Here is a 12,873-nt window from a genome sequence, read left to right as displayed (position 1 = left end):
CTTGAACATGGGTCCCGTGGCAGTGATTTCGAACCTGGCTGTGCATTAGTATCACCTGGAAGTTTTCCTAAACTTTTGATTTCCAGGACCTACCAGAAGCTGAAATCAAAATCTTTGAGATGGGGTTCTAGAGGTTCTGCTCTATTTTAAAGATCTTCAGATGACTCTACTGGACCTAGTCTACTACCAGTGTTCGGAATTAAGTGCCCTGGGGACATACCGTGTGTGGGATGAAGTGTCACAGAGTCAAATTTATTTCAAGTGCAGTATTTACCTACTTGCTGTAACAACTTGGTTTCAGCAACAGGCAGCTTGGTGTTGCACCTTTGTACCTGAAACTTAAGATAGGCTTAGCATGGCTAGAGTTTACCCTACTACTAAATACAAAGATACGCAATTAAAGATGTTTCTTATAACACTGGTTTTAATAATGATTAACAAAAAACTGCTTCAGTGTTCATCAATAAAGTTTGGCTAAAAAACAACAGTAAATCCAAACATTGAAATTCTATACAGCCACTTAAGAAGAATGAGGTATTTCTCTGTATGCTGACACCCCAGATGTATTATGTGTAGAAAGCAAGCTGTTATTTCTAGAAAAGAAGTGATTCTGATGCAGGTGGTCTGTAACTGATCTTAGAAACACTGCATTAGTGAGTAGAGGCAGTAACAGTTGTGATACAAGGCCATGAACGGGGTCCAGGGATTTTCATTTATTTATTTATTTATTTATTTAATTTTTGGCTGCATTGGGCCTTTGTTGCTGCACGCAGGCTTTTCTCTAGTGGCGGGCGGGGCCACCCTCCACTGCAGTACGCGGGCTTCTCATTGCGGTGGCTTCTCCTGTTGCGGAGCACAGGCTCTAGGTGCGTGGGCTTCAGTAGTTGTGGCACACGGGCTCAGCAGTTGTGGAGCACGGGCTCTAGAGCGCAGGCTCAGTAGTTGTGGCACACGGGCTTAGTTGCTCCGCGGCATGTGGGATCCTCCCAGACCAGGGCTTGAACCCGTGTCCCCTGCATGGCAGGCGGATTCTTAACCACTGTGCCACCAGGGAAGGCCCGGGGATTTTCATTTTTAATGGGTTCCTCAAGTGATTTTGATACAAATCAAAGTTTGAAATCACTAGCTGGTATCTCTCCAGTGACCCTCAAATCAGTCTCCTCGTTCTCCTCTATGTTTGTGGACAGTCCAGATCTTCCTCTGTGTTAACCTGGCCCTGTGGGGATGCTTTCAGTCTATGATGAAGAGATACTGTGCCTTGTGGCTTGTCTCTATCAGCAAATGATGAAAGTATGATTTAAAGTGAGTTTATAAGATGTCTTTCAAACACAGACCTTTAGACAGGCTCTTGCAAAACGGAACATTTTCCCAGTTTGTGGGTGGGGCTTCCCCAATTCACCCCAATGTGGAAAGTAATCTGGTGGCTGTCAAGCTGTGGTGAGCCGTCAGGTCACGTACAAGTCAGCCGTTCTAGCAGGATATGACCACAGCATATGTCTCTGTAAAAGACAGAACAGAAAGTGTGACAAGGAAACAAAGAAGGAACTGAAGGAGCAAAAGTCAAAAGTGCAGAGGGTCATAAAGGGGTGATTTGAGATGTGTTTGCTGTTTTGTTTCCCAAAGGCTTGGGTTCTGGGAGATTGTCCCTTGTGATTTGAATTTTCAGCTAGTAGAATTTGCGAGCAATAATCCATGAGTCTGCAGTGTTCTCCTACAAAGTCGCCTTTGTGTCCTGTCCAGTGTTAGGTTGGTGAAAGGAACCAGCCCCTTACAGGGAGGGTCCCTCAGTTGGGCTCACGTGTTTTATAACAAGGGGTGGGAGATTCGAGGGATCATTGAAGATGGAGAATATGACTGTGAAAGCCTCTTTGGACCCCCAAGCCTCCCTGCAGCCAGTGGAAACGAGCCTTTACTCTGACTCTCCAACACATGGTGTTACAGGGATTATATAGTTGTTTTCGGTTTTTTTGGATATGGACCATTTTTTAAAGTCTTTATTGAATTTGTTACAATACTGCTTCTGTTTTATGTTTTGGTTTTTTGGCTCCGAGGCATGTGGGATCTTAGCTCCCTGACCAGGGATGGAACCCGCACCCCCTGCATTGGGAGGCGAAGTCTTAACTACTGGACTGCCAGGGAAGTCCCAGGGATTATATAGTTTCTTCTGTTCTGTTTTGTTTTTGTTTTTTTAAATATCTTTTTTGGGGTATAATTGCTTTACAGTGTTTTGTTAGTTTCTGCTGTATAACAAAGTGAATATGCTATACATATACATATATCCCCATATCCCCTCCCTCTTGTGTCTCCCTCCCTCCCACCCTCCCTATCCCACCCCTCTAGGTGGTCACAAAGCACCGAGCTGATCTCCCTGTGCTATGCGGCTGCTTCCCACTAGCTATCTGTTTTACATTTGGTAGTGTATATATGTCCATGCCACTCTCTCACTTCGTCCCAGCTTACCCTTCCCCCTCCCCATGTCCTCAAATCCATTCCCTACATCTGTGTCTTTATTCCAGTATTGACCCTAGGTTCATCAGAACCACTTTTTTTTTTTTAAGATTCCATGTGTAAGTGTTAGCATATGGTATTTGTTTTTCTCTTTCTGACTTACTTCACTCTGTATGACAGATTCTAAGTCCATCCACCTCACTACAAATAACTCAATTTTGTTTCTTTTTATGGCTGAGTAATATTCCATTGTATATATGTGCCACATCTTCTTTATCCATTCCTCTGTTGATGGACACTTAGGTTGCTTCCATGACCTGGCTATTGTAAGTAGTGCTGCAATGAACACTGTGATACATGACTCGTTGAATTATGGTTTTCTCAAGGTATATGCCCAGTAGTGGGATTGCTGGGTCATATGGCAGTTCTATTTTTAGTTTTTTAAGGAACCTCCATACTATTCTCCATAGTGGCTGTATCAATTTACATTCCCACCAACAGTGCAAGAGTATTCCCTTTTCTCCACACCCTCTCCAGCATTTATTGTTTGTAGATTTTTTGATGATGGCCATTGTGACCCGAGTAAGGTGATACCTCACTGTAGTTTTGATTTGCATTTCTCTAATGATTAGTGATGTTGAACCTCTTTTCATGTGTTCCCTGGCAATCAGTATACCTTCTTTGGAGAAATGTCTTCTGCCCATTTTTGGATTAGGTTGTTTGTTTTTTTGATATTGAGCTGCATGAGCTGCTTGTATATTTTGGAGATTAACCCTTTGTCAGTTGCTTCATCTGCAAATATTTTCTCCCATTCTGAGGGTTGTCTTTTCATCTTGTTTATGTTTTCCTTTGCTATGCAAAACTTTTAAGTTTCATTAGGTCCCACTTGTTTATTTTTGTTTTTATTTCCATTTCTCTAGGAGATGGGTCAAAAAGGATCTTGCTCTGATTTATATCATAGAGTGTTCTGCCTATGTTCTCCTCTAAGAGTTTTATACTGTCTGTCCTTACATTTAGGTCTTTAATCCATTTTGAGTTTATATTTGTGTATGGTGTTAGGAAGTGTTCTAATTTCATTCTTTTACCAGTAGCTGTCCAGTTTTCCCAGCACCACTTACTGAGGAAGCTGCCTTTTCTTCACTGTATACTCTTGCCTCCTTTATCAAAGATAAGGTGACCATATGTGCGTGGGTTTATCTGTGGGCTTTCTATCCTACTCCATTGATGTATATTTCTGGTTTTGTGCCAGTACCATACTGTCTTGATTACTGTAGCTTAGTAGTATAGTCTGAAGTCATGGAGCCTGATTCCTCCAGCTCCATTTTTCTTTCTCAAGGTTGTTTCAGGGTCTTTTGTGTTTCCATACAAATTGTGAAAATTTTTGTTCTAGTTCTGTGAAAAATGCCATTGGTAGTTTGATTGGGATTGCATTGAATCTGTAGATTGCTTTGGGTAGTATAGTCATTTTCACAATATTGATTCTTCCAATCCAGGAATGTGGTATATCTCTCCAACCATTTGTATCATTTTTAATTTCTTTCATCAGTGTCTTATACTTTTCTGAATATAGGTCTTTCATCTCCTTAGGTAGGTTTATTCCTAGGTATTTTATTCTTTTTATTCTTTTTGTTGCAGTGGTAAACGGGAGTGTTTCCTTAATTTCTCTTTCAGATTTTTCATCATTAGTATATAGCAATGCAAGAGATTTCTGTGCATTAATTTTGTATCCTGCTACTTTACTAAAGTCATTGATTAGCTCTAGTAGTTTTCTGGTAGCATCTTTAGGATTCTCTATGTAGAGTATCATGTCATCTGCAAACAGTGACAATTTTACTTCTTCTTTTCCGATTTGGATTTCTTTTATTTCTTTTCCTTCTCTGACTGCTGTTGCTAAAACTTCCCAAACTATGCTGGATAATAGTGGTGAGAGTGGGCAACCTTGTCTTGTTCCTGTTATTAGAGGAAATGGTTTCACTTTTTCACCATTGAGAATGATGTTGGCTGTGGGTTTGTCATATATGGCCTTTATTATGTTGAGGTGGGTTCCCTCTATGTCTACTTTCTGGAGAGTTTTTATCATAAATGGCTGTTGAATTTGGTCAAAAGCTTTTTCTGTATCTACTGAGATTATCATATGGTTTTTCTCCTTCAAGTTGTTAATATGGTGTATCACATTGATCGATTTGCATATATTGAAGAATCCTTGTATTCCTGGGAAACACCCCACTTGATCATGGTGTATGATCCATTTAATGTGCTGCTGGAATCTGTTTGCTAGTATTTTGTTGAGGATTTTTGCATGTATGTTCATCAGAGATACTGGCCTCTAGTTTTCTTTCTTTGTGAACTCTTTGTCTGGTTTTGGTATCAGGGTGATGGTGGACTCGTAGAATGAGTTTGGGAGTGTTCCTCCCTCTGCTATATTTTGGAAGAGTTTGAGAAGGATAGGTGTTAGCTCTTCTCTAAATGTTTGATAGAATTTGCCTGTGAAGCAATCTGGTCCTGGGCTTTTGTTTGCTGGAAGATTTTTAATCACAAGTTCAATTTCAGTGCTTGTGATTGGTTTGTTCATATTTTATATTTCTTCCTAGTTCGGTCTCAGAAGGTTGTGCATTTCTAAGAATTTGTCCATTTCTTCCAGGTTGTCCATTTTATTGGCATATAGTTGCTTGTAGCAGAAGGAAGTGTATTCTGTTGTTTTTGGATGGAATGTCCTATAAATATCAATTAAGTCCATCTTGTTTAATGTATCATTTAAAGCTTGTGTTTCCTTATTTATTTTTATTTTGGATGATCTGTCCATTGGTGAAAGTGGGGTGTTAAAGTCCTCTACTATGATTGTGTTGCTGTCGATTTCCTCTTTTATGGCTGTTAGTATTTGCCTTATGTATTGAGGTGCTCCTATGTTTGGTCCATAAATGTTTACAATTGTTATATCTTCTTTTTGGATTGATCCCTTGATCCTTGTGTAGTGTCCTTCTTTGTCTCTTGTAATAGTCTTTGTTTTAAAGTCTATTTGTCTGATATGAGAATTGCTACTACAGCTTTCTTTTGATTTCCATTTGCATGGAATATCTATTTCTATCCCCTCACTTTCAGTCTGTATGTGTCCCTAGGTCTGAAGTGGGTCTCTTGTAGACAGAATATATATGGGTGTTGTTTTTGTATCCATTCAGCCAGTCTATGTCTTTTGGTTGGAGCATTTAATCCATTTACATTTAAGGTAATTATCGATATGTATGTTCCTATTACCATTTTCTTAATTGTTTTGGGTTTGTTATTGTAGGTCTTTTCCTTCCCTTGTGTTTCCTGCCTAGAGAAGTTCCTTTAGCATTTGTTGTAAAGCTGGTTTGGTGGTGCTGAATTCTCTTAGCTTTTGCTTGTCTGTAAGGTTTTAATTTCTCCATTAAATCTGAATGAGATTCCTGCTGTGTAGAGTAATCTTGGTTGTAGGTTTTTCTCCTTCATCACTTTAAATATGTCCTGCCCACTCCCTTCTGGCTTGCAGAGTTTCTGCTGAAAGATCAGCTGTTAACCTTATGGGGATTCCCTTGTATGTTATTTGTTGTTTTTCCCTTGCTGCTTTTAATATTTTTTCTTTGTATTTAATTTTTGATAGTTTGATTACTATGTGTCTTGGCATGTTTCTCCTTGGATTTATCCTGTATGGGACTCTCTATGCTTCCTGGAGTTGATTAGCTATTTCCTTTCCCTTGTTAGGGAAGTTTTCAACTCTAATCTCTTCAAATATTTTCTCAGTCCCTTTGTTTTTCTTCTGGGACCCCTATAATTTGAATGTTGGTGCATTTATTTTTGTCCCAGAGGTCTCTGAGACTGTCCTCAATTCTCTTCATTCTTTTTTCTTTATTCTGCTCTGCAGTAGTTATTTCCACTATTTTATCTTCCAGGTCACTTATCCGTTCTTCTGCCTCAGTTATTCTGCTGTTGGTCCCTTCTAGAGAAGTTTTAATTTCATTTATTGTGTTGTTCATCACTGTTTGTTTGCTCTTTAGTTCTTCTAGGTCCTTGTTAAGTGTTTCTTGTATTTTCTCCATTCCTTTTCCAAGATTTTAGATCACCTTTACTATCATTATTCTGAATTCTTTTTCAGGTACACTGCCTATTTCTTCTTCATTTGTTAGGTCTGTTGGGTTTTTGCCTTGCTCCTTCATCTGCTGTGTGTTTCTCTGTCTTCTCATTTTGCTTAGCTTACTGTGTTTGGGGTCTCCTTTTTGCAGGCTGCAGGTTTATAGTTCCCGTTGTTTTTGGTGTCTGTCCCCAGTGGCTAAGGTTGGTTCAGTGGGTTCTGTAGGCTTCCTGGTGGAGCGGATTTGTGCCTGTGTTCTGGTGGTTGAGGCTGGATCTTGTCTTCCTGGTGGGCAGGACTGCATCCAGTGGTGTGTTTTGGGTTGTCTGTGGCCTTATTATGATTTTAGGCAGCCTCTCTGCTAATGGGTGGGGCTGTGTTCCTGTCTTGCTAGTTTTTTGGCATAGGGTGTCCAGCACTGTAGCTTGCTGGTCATTGAGTGGAGCTGGGTCTTAGTGTTGAGATGAAGATCTCTGGGAGCTTTCTGCTGTTTGATATTACGTGGAGCTGGGAGGTCTCTTATGGACCGATGTCCTGAACTTGGCTCTCTCACCACTGAGGCACAGCCCTGATGCCTGGCTGGAACACCAAGAGCCTGTCATCCACACGGCTCAGAATAAAAGGGAGAAAAAAAAAGAAAGAAGAAGATAAAATAGAATGAAATAAAATAAAGTTATTAAAATAAAAAATAATTATTAAAAAAAATTTTTAAGTAATTTTTTAAAAAAAGGAAAGAAAGGAGAGAGCAACCAAACCAAAACACAAATTCACCAATGATAACAAGCGCTAAAAACTATACTAAAAGAAAAAAAAAAGCAGCGGACTGACAGAACCCTAGGACAAATGGTTAAAGCAAAGCTATACAGACAAAATCACACACAGAAGCATATACATACACACTTAGAAAAAGAGAAAAGTGGAAAAATATGTATATATATATCGTTGCTCCCAAAGTCCACCTCCTCAATTTGGGATGATTCGTTGTCTATTCAGGTATTCCAGAGATGCAGGTACATCAGGTTGATTGTGGAGCTTTAATCCGCTGCTCCTGAGGCTGCTGGGATAAATTTCCCTTTTTCTTCTTTGTTCGCACAGCTCCCGGGGTTCAGCTTTGGACTTGGCCCCGCCTCTGTGCGTAGGTCGTCCGAGGGTGTCTGCTCTTCGCTCAGACAGAACGGGGTTAAAGGAGCCGCTGATTCGGGGGCTCTGGCTCACTCAGGCCGGCGGGAGGGAGGGGTACGCATGCGTGGCGAGCCTGTGGCGTCAGAGGCGGCGTGACGTTGCATCAGCCCGAGGCGCACCGTGCGTTCTCCGGGGAAGTTGTCCCTGGATCCCGGGACCCCAGCAGTGGCGGGCTGCACAGGCTCCGGGAGGGGAGGTGTGGATGGTGACCTGTGCTCGCACACAGGCTTCTTGGTGGCAGCAGCAGCAGCCTTAGCGTCTCATGCCCGTCTCTGGGGTCCGCGCTGATAGCCACGGCTCGCGCCCGTCTCTGGAGCTCCTTTAAGCAGCGTGCTTAATCCCCTCTCCTCCCGCACCAGAAAACACAGAGGCAAGAAAAAGTCCCTTGTCTCTTCGGCAGCTCCAGACTCTTTCCCGGACTCCCTCCCGGCCAGCCGTGGCGCACTAAACCCTTCAGGCTGTGTTCACGCCGCCAACCCCAGTCCTCTCCCTGGGATCCGTCCGGAGCCCGAGCCTCAGCTCCCAGCCCCGCCCGCCCCGGCGGGTGAGCAGACAAGCCTCTCGGGCTGGTGAGTGCTGGTCGGCACCGATCCTCTGTGAGGGAATCTCTCCGCTTTGCCCTCCGCACCCTGTGGCTGCGCTCTCCTCCGCAGCTCCGAAGCTTCCCCCTCCGCTACCCGCAGTCTCCGCCCGCAAAGGGGCTCCTAGTGTGTGGGAGTCTTTCCTCCTTCACGGCTCCCTCCCACTGGCGCAGGTCCCGTCCCTATTCTTTTGTCTGTGTTTTTTCTTTTTTCTTTTGCCCTACCCAGGCACATGGGGAGTTTCTTGCCTTTTGGGAGGTCTGAGGTCTTCTGCCAGCGTTCAATAGGTGTTCCATAGGAGTTGTTCCACGTGTAGATGTATTTTTGATGTATTTGTGGGGAGGAAGGTGATCTCCATGTCTTACTTCTCCGCCATCTTGAAGCTCACCCTGGAATTGTTTTTGAAATGCAGGCTTCATAGTGCCTTAAAAACTAACACATTTTGAGCGTCTACTTGGTTGAAAATGGGTCCTAATAAGACTGAGTGAGAGGGGCTTCCCTGGTGGCGCAGTGGTTAAGAGTCTGCCTGCCAATTCAGGGGACACGGGTTCGAGCCCTGGTCCGGGAAGATCCCACATGCTGTGGAGCAACTTAGCCCGTGCGCCACAACTACTGAGCCTGCGCTCTAGAGCCAGCCATCCACAAGTACTGAGCCCACGTGCCACAACTACTGAAGCCCACGCGCCTAGAGCCTGTGCTCTGCAACAAGAGAAGCCACTGCGATGAGAAGCCTGCGCACTGCAACGAAGAGTAGCCCCCGCTCGCCGCAACTAGAGGAAGCCCATGTGCAGCAACGAAGACCCAATGCAGCCAAAAATATATAAATAAAAATAAATAAATAAATTTATATATATATAAAAGACTGAGTGAGGAGACAAGGCTGTTTCTTGTGGATTATAGCAGTTGCCCTTAGGTTGCCATGCAGTCTTCTGCCTTCCAACTCCCCCTACCCAGTCTTTCTTAAGCTCTAAAATATATATAGTATAATTTAAAGTCATTGACTATCAAGCTCTCATTTGCCCGTTAGAGCTTACTGTCAGCAGCCCTTCTGCATGTGTAATACCTCAAGGAAAATGGATTTTACTAATCTTTGCTCTTTCCTTCAGCTAGAGTTCATCTCTTTCCTCAGAACTCCTATAATCACTTTATGTTTCTGTTATTGAACTTAGCACGGTCTGCCTTGCATCTTTTCTATCCCTTTCTTCTTGACTAAATTACAGTCTTAATAAGAACCAGGAGCATCTCTTTTCTTCTGATCCCCATGTAGTTTTGTAAAATGTGGTCATTCAGTAAATGTTCTTCAAGTGACCTGAATGTTATATCAAACAGGATCAGGTATCTTGACTGGCTGGAGTTGCCAAGAACAGTTTAATTAGGGCTACAAAATCAAGGTAGATATTTACAAGCTCAGAAATCTAAAACAGTGAGGTTGGAGAGAGTAGCAGATGTGGAAATAAATTCCATAGCCTGGTGTGATCTTTTCTTTTTGGGCACAAGGTGGCAGACTGTGCCCATTTCAGTAATTGCATGCAAGGCAGCTTAGTGAGGCTGAAATTTTCTGCCCTATTCTGGAAATCTATGTTTACTTAAAAAAAAAAAAAAAAAAATACAAGTGAAGCTAGTGCAGCTTGATGGCTGAAAAGTGGGTTTGGATGAAGCACAGACCCACTCTCTGACTGCAGGCTGTGCTTCCGGATCTCTGGTCCTTCTGTTTGGGACTCAGCCCTCCATGTCTGCATCACCCCTTAGCAATGTGTCATGGATATTGAAACATTTAGAGTTTCCCGTAAATGGATGAAGGAAATCAAACGTCGTCAGTGTTTTGAAAAAATATGCATGAACACTGAGGCTTGGAAGGAGGAAACAAAATCTGACCAGAGAATTGAAATGTACAGTTTCCACACTAGGTAGCAGACTAGCACAGACAATCTTTGGAAGCGCCCACCTGTAATCACCCAAAGAAAACATTAGTTTTTCTCTATCAGCTCATTTTTTTGTCTTTACAGCAGCAGGTGTTTTTCATGTGATCAGACCATAAAGGTCTGATACAATCTAGATATAACTAGCAGGTTGATTTCAATTCATTTATCTGCAACTTAAATGCTGATATAGTTTTCTTCACTTCATTAATTGCCTTCATTTGTGTGTGTGTGTGTGTGTGTGTGTGTGTGTATACACCAAAACTATCTTTTAAAAAAGCAAAGTACCTGTACTAGGAATAGTTTATTCAGGAATTCCGATTGTGACTAATTTATTAGGTGATATGTTAAGTCTTTCTATTGATACTGGTTTCTATTATACCCAGGAGATGGAGAAGAATTGAGGCGGGAAAAAGTATTCCTTGTGTGCAGGTTCTAAGAAGCATTTCTTTCAAGTTATCTCTCTCTTTAGAGATATATATGTATGTGTGTGTGTGTGTGTGTGTGTATATATATATATATATATATATATATATATATATATACACACAGCCATATATATGCTTACATATTCATATATGTGCAAAAATATATACATACACTCTCCATGTGTATGTCTATATATACATACATTTATATATATAATGTATATTACATATTATGTCCGTCTGTGTGACATACATATGGTAGTACAGTGAGTGTTTAAGAGCAGAGACACTGGAGCTTGACTGCCTGGATACAAATCCTAGCTTACTAGTTGGATCATTTTCTAACAATTCTATGCCTCAGTTTTCTCATCTGTAAATGGTGATAATACTACTACTTGTGTAATAGGGTGGCTGTGCAGATTAGAGGATTTAACAGAGCATGGCACATGTTAGCCATTATTATTTGAGTGTAACTGATTTATTCCATAGCTTATACTACAGCTTTTATTTAGTAAAAAAAAAAAAAAAAAAAGTGCCTTCTATCTACCCAATGTGGGAGTTTAGATTTCTTGAAAGCACCATAATGTTGTATTGACATTGACTTGTATTCATTTGTGTTATATAGATTATTCAACTCGATAATTAAGGTGCTGTACAGAAAGTGCCAGTCATGATTTCTATTTGGGAACTTTCGTCTCAAAGAGACAAGAGAAATAATATGCACCTTGATTATTGTATTCCCTATCTCTCTCTCTTTCTTCTTCTCTTGGCCCTTCTCCTTGAGAAGAATGTCAAAAATGGAGAGGTGTATTCATTAGGAATTCAACTCAGCTATCAATAACCACCAAAAGAACAGTTGCTTAGCAAATCGAGAAATGTTGAAGGAAAGAAGCTGATGGGGCTGGTTGAGAGACATCTCTGTGATTCTTCTGTCCTTTTGTGTTAGAAAACTTACACTCCTATATCGTTTACTCTCACACTGCTGTCACATTCACACTTCTGACACCGGATGTGTGGGGTCTTTTTCCCCCACACCAAATATGTCTGTGACCCTAGCTGGGTGTCCCCCAATTTAACTCAGTTCTGACACTATCTACCCAGAGATAGTGTCCGATCCCACAGATTAGGGGCTCAGTCCTACAAGACTGCCTCCCTCCCCCACTTCAGATGCCAACGGCAAGTCCACGTCGTCACTTGTGCTTCCAACCTATTACCTGTTGATTGGAGGTTCCCAATACCCCCTCTTTGGGGTCCATTAATTTGCTAGAGGGGCTCACAGAACTGAGGAAAACAGTTTATTACTGTTTACCAGTTTATTGTAAAGTGATACGATAAAAGCTACAGATGAACATCCAGATGGAAGAGACGTGTAGGGCAAGTTCTGTGGGAAGGGAGGCCGAGCTTTCATGCCCCTCTGGGTGAGCTGTTCTCCTCTGATGTGTTCATACAACCTGGACGCTCTCTGAACTCCACATTTTGGGGATTTTTATGGAGGTTTCATCACACAGACATAATCAACTATAAACTCCATTTCTAGCCCCTCTCCCCTCTCTGCAGAATAGGGGGTAGGGCTGAAAATTTCAAGCTTCTAATCGGGGCTGGATCTTTCTGGTGCCCACTCCGAGTCACCTCATTAGAACAAAAGACACTGCTATCACCTAGGAAATCCAAAGGGATTTAGGCGCTCTGTGTTGGGAACTGGGGTCAAAGACTGAATATTAGAACAAAAGGTACTCCTAGTGCTCTCATCACTTAGGAAATTACAAGGATTTTAGGAGCCCTGTGCCAGGAACTGGGAATAGATACATATAAATATGTGTGTGTGTGTGTGTGTGTGTGTGTATACACATACACACACACACACACACAAATATATTTTTTCCTATTATCTCATGCCCTTCCCTCATGGTCACAAAATGGCTGCTGCACCTCCAGGCATAATGTTGATGTTAAGCAAAGAAGAATAGGGTAAGAAAAAAAGGACAGGTGGTACAAACTGTATACACTCTCTTACCAAGAAGACAAAAAGCCTTCCAGAACTCCTCTCCTCTCTCTGACCAGGAGACTTAGGGTTAATTTCCAGAATGGTGTCACAGGGCTATTAGCTGGAAAAGCAGCTACGCTAAAATTTAGAACAAAGAAATAGGGCTGAGATGATTTGGAATCAGCCGATGAGTAATATCTGCCGAAGTAAGTTTTTGTCTTGGTTTTGCACTTGTGCTTCTCCT

The 12,873-nt window shown here is 41.9% G+C and overlaps 1 long non-coding RNA gene across 2 annotated transcripts in view; it reads left to right on the top strand.

Moving 5' to 3' along the window:
* LOC136794341 (uncharacterized) overlaps window positions 1-12,873 on the top strand; it is a 251,596-nt gene that overhangs the window by 97,956 nt on the left and 140,767 nt on the right. The gene's annotated exons all lie outside the window — the stretch shown is intronic.

The sequence above is a fragment of the Kogia breviceps genome, chromosome 6, assembly GCF_026419965.1.
Source record: "Kogia breviceps isolate mKogBre1 chromosome 6, mKogBre1 haplotype 1, whole genome shotgun sequence".
Taxonomy (NCBI): Eukaryota; Metazoa; Chordata; class Mammalia; order Artiodactyla; family Physeteridae; genus Kogia; species Kogia breviceps.
The sequence above is the reverse complement of the archived record's forward strand: the minus strand, read 5'-3'. Positions and strand labels throughout refer to the sequence as shown.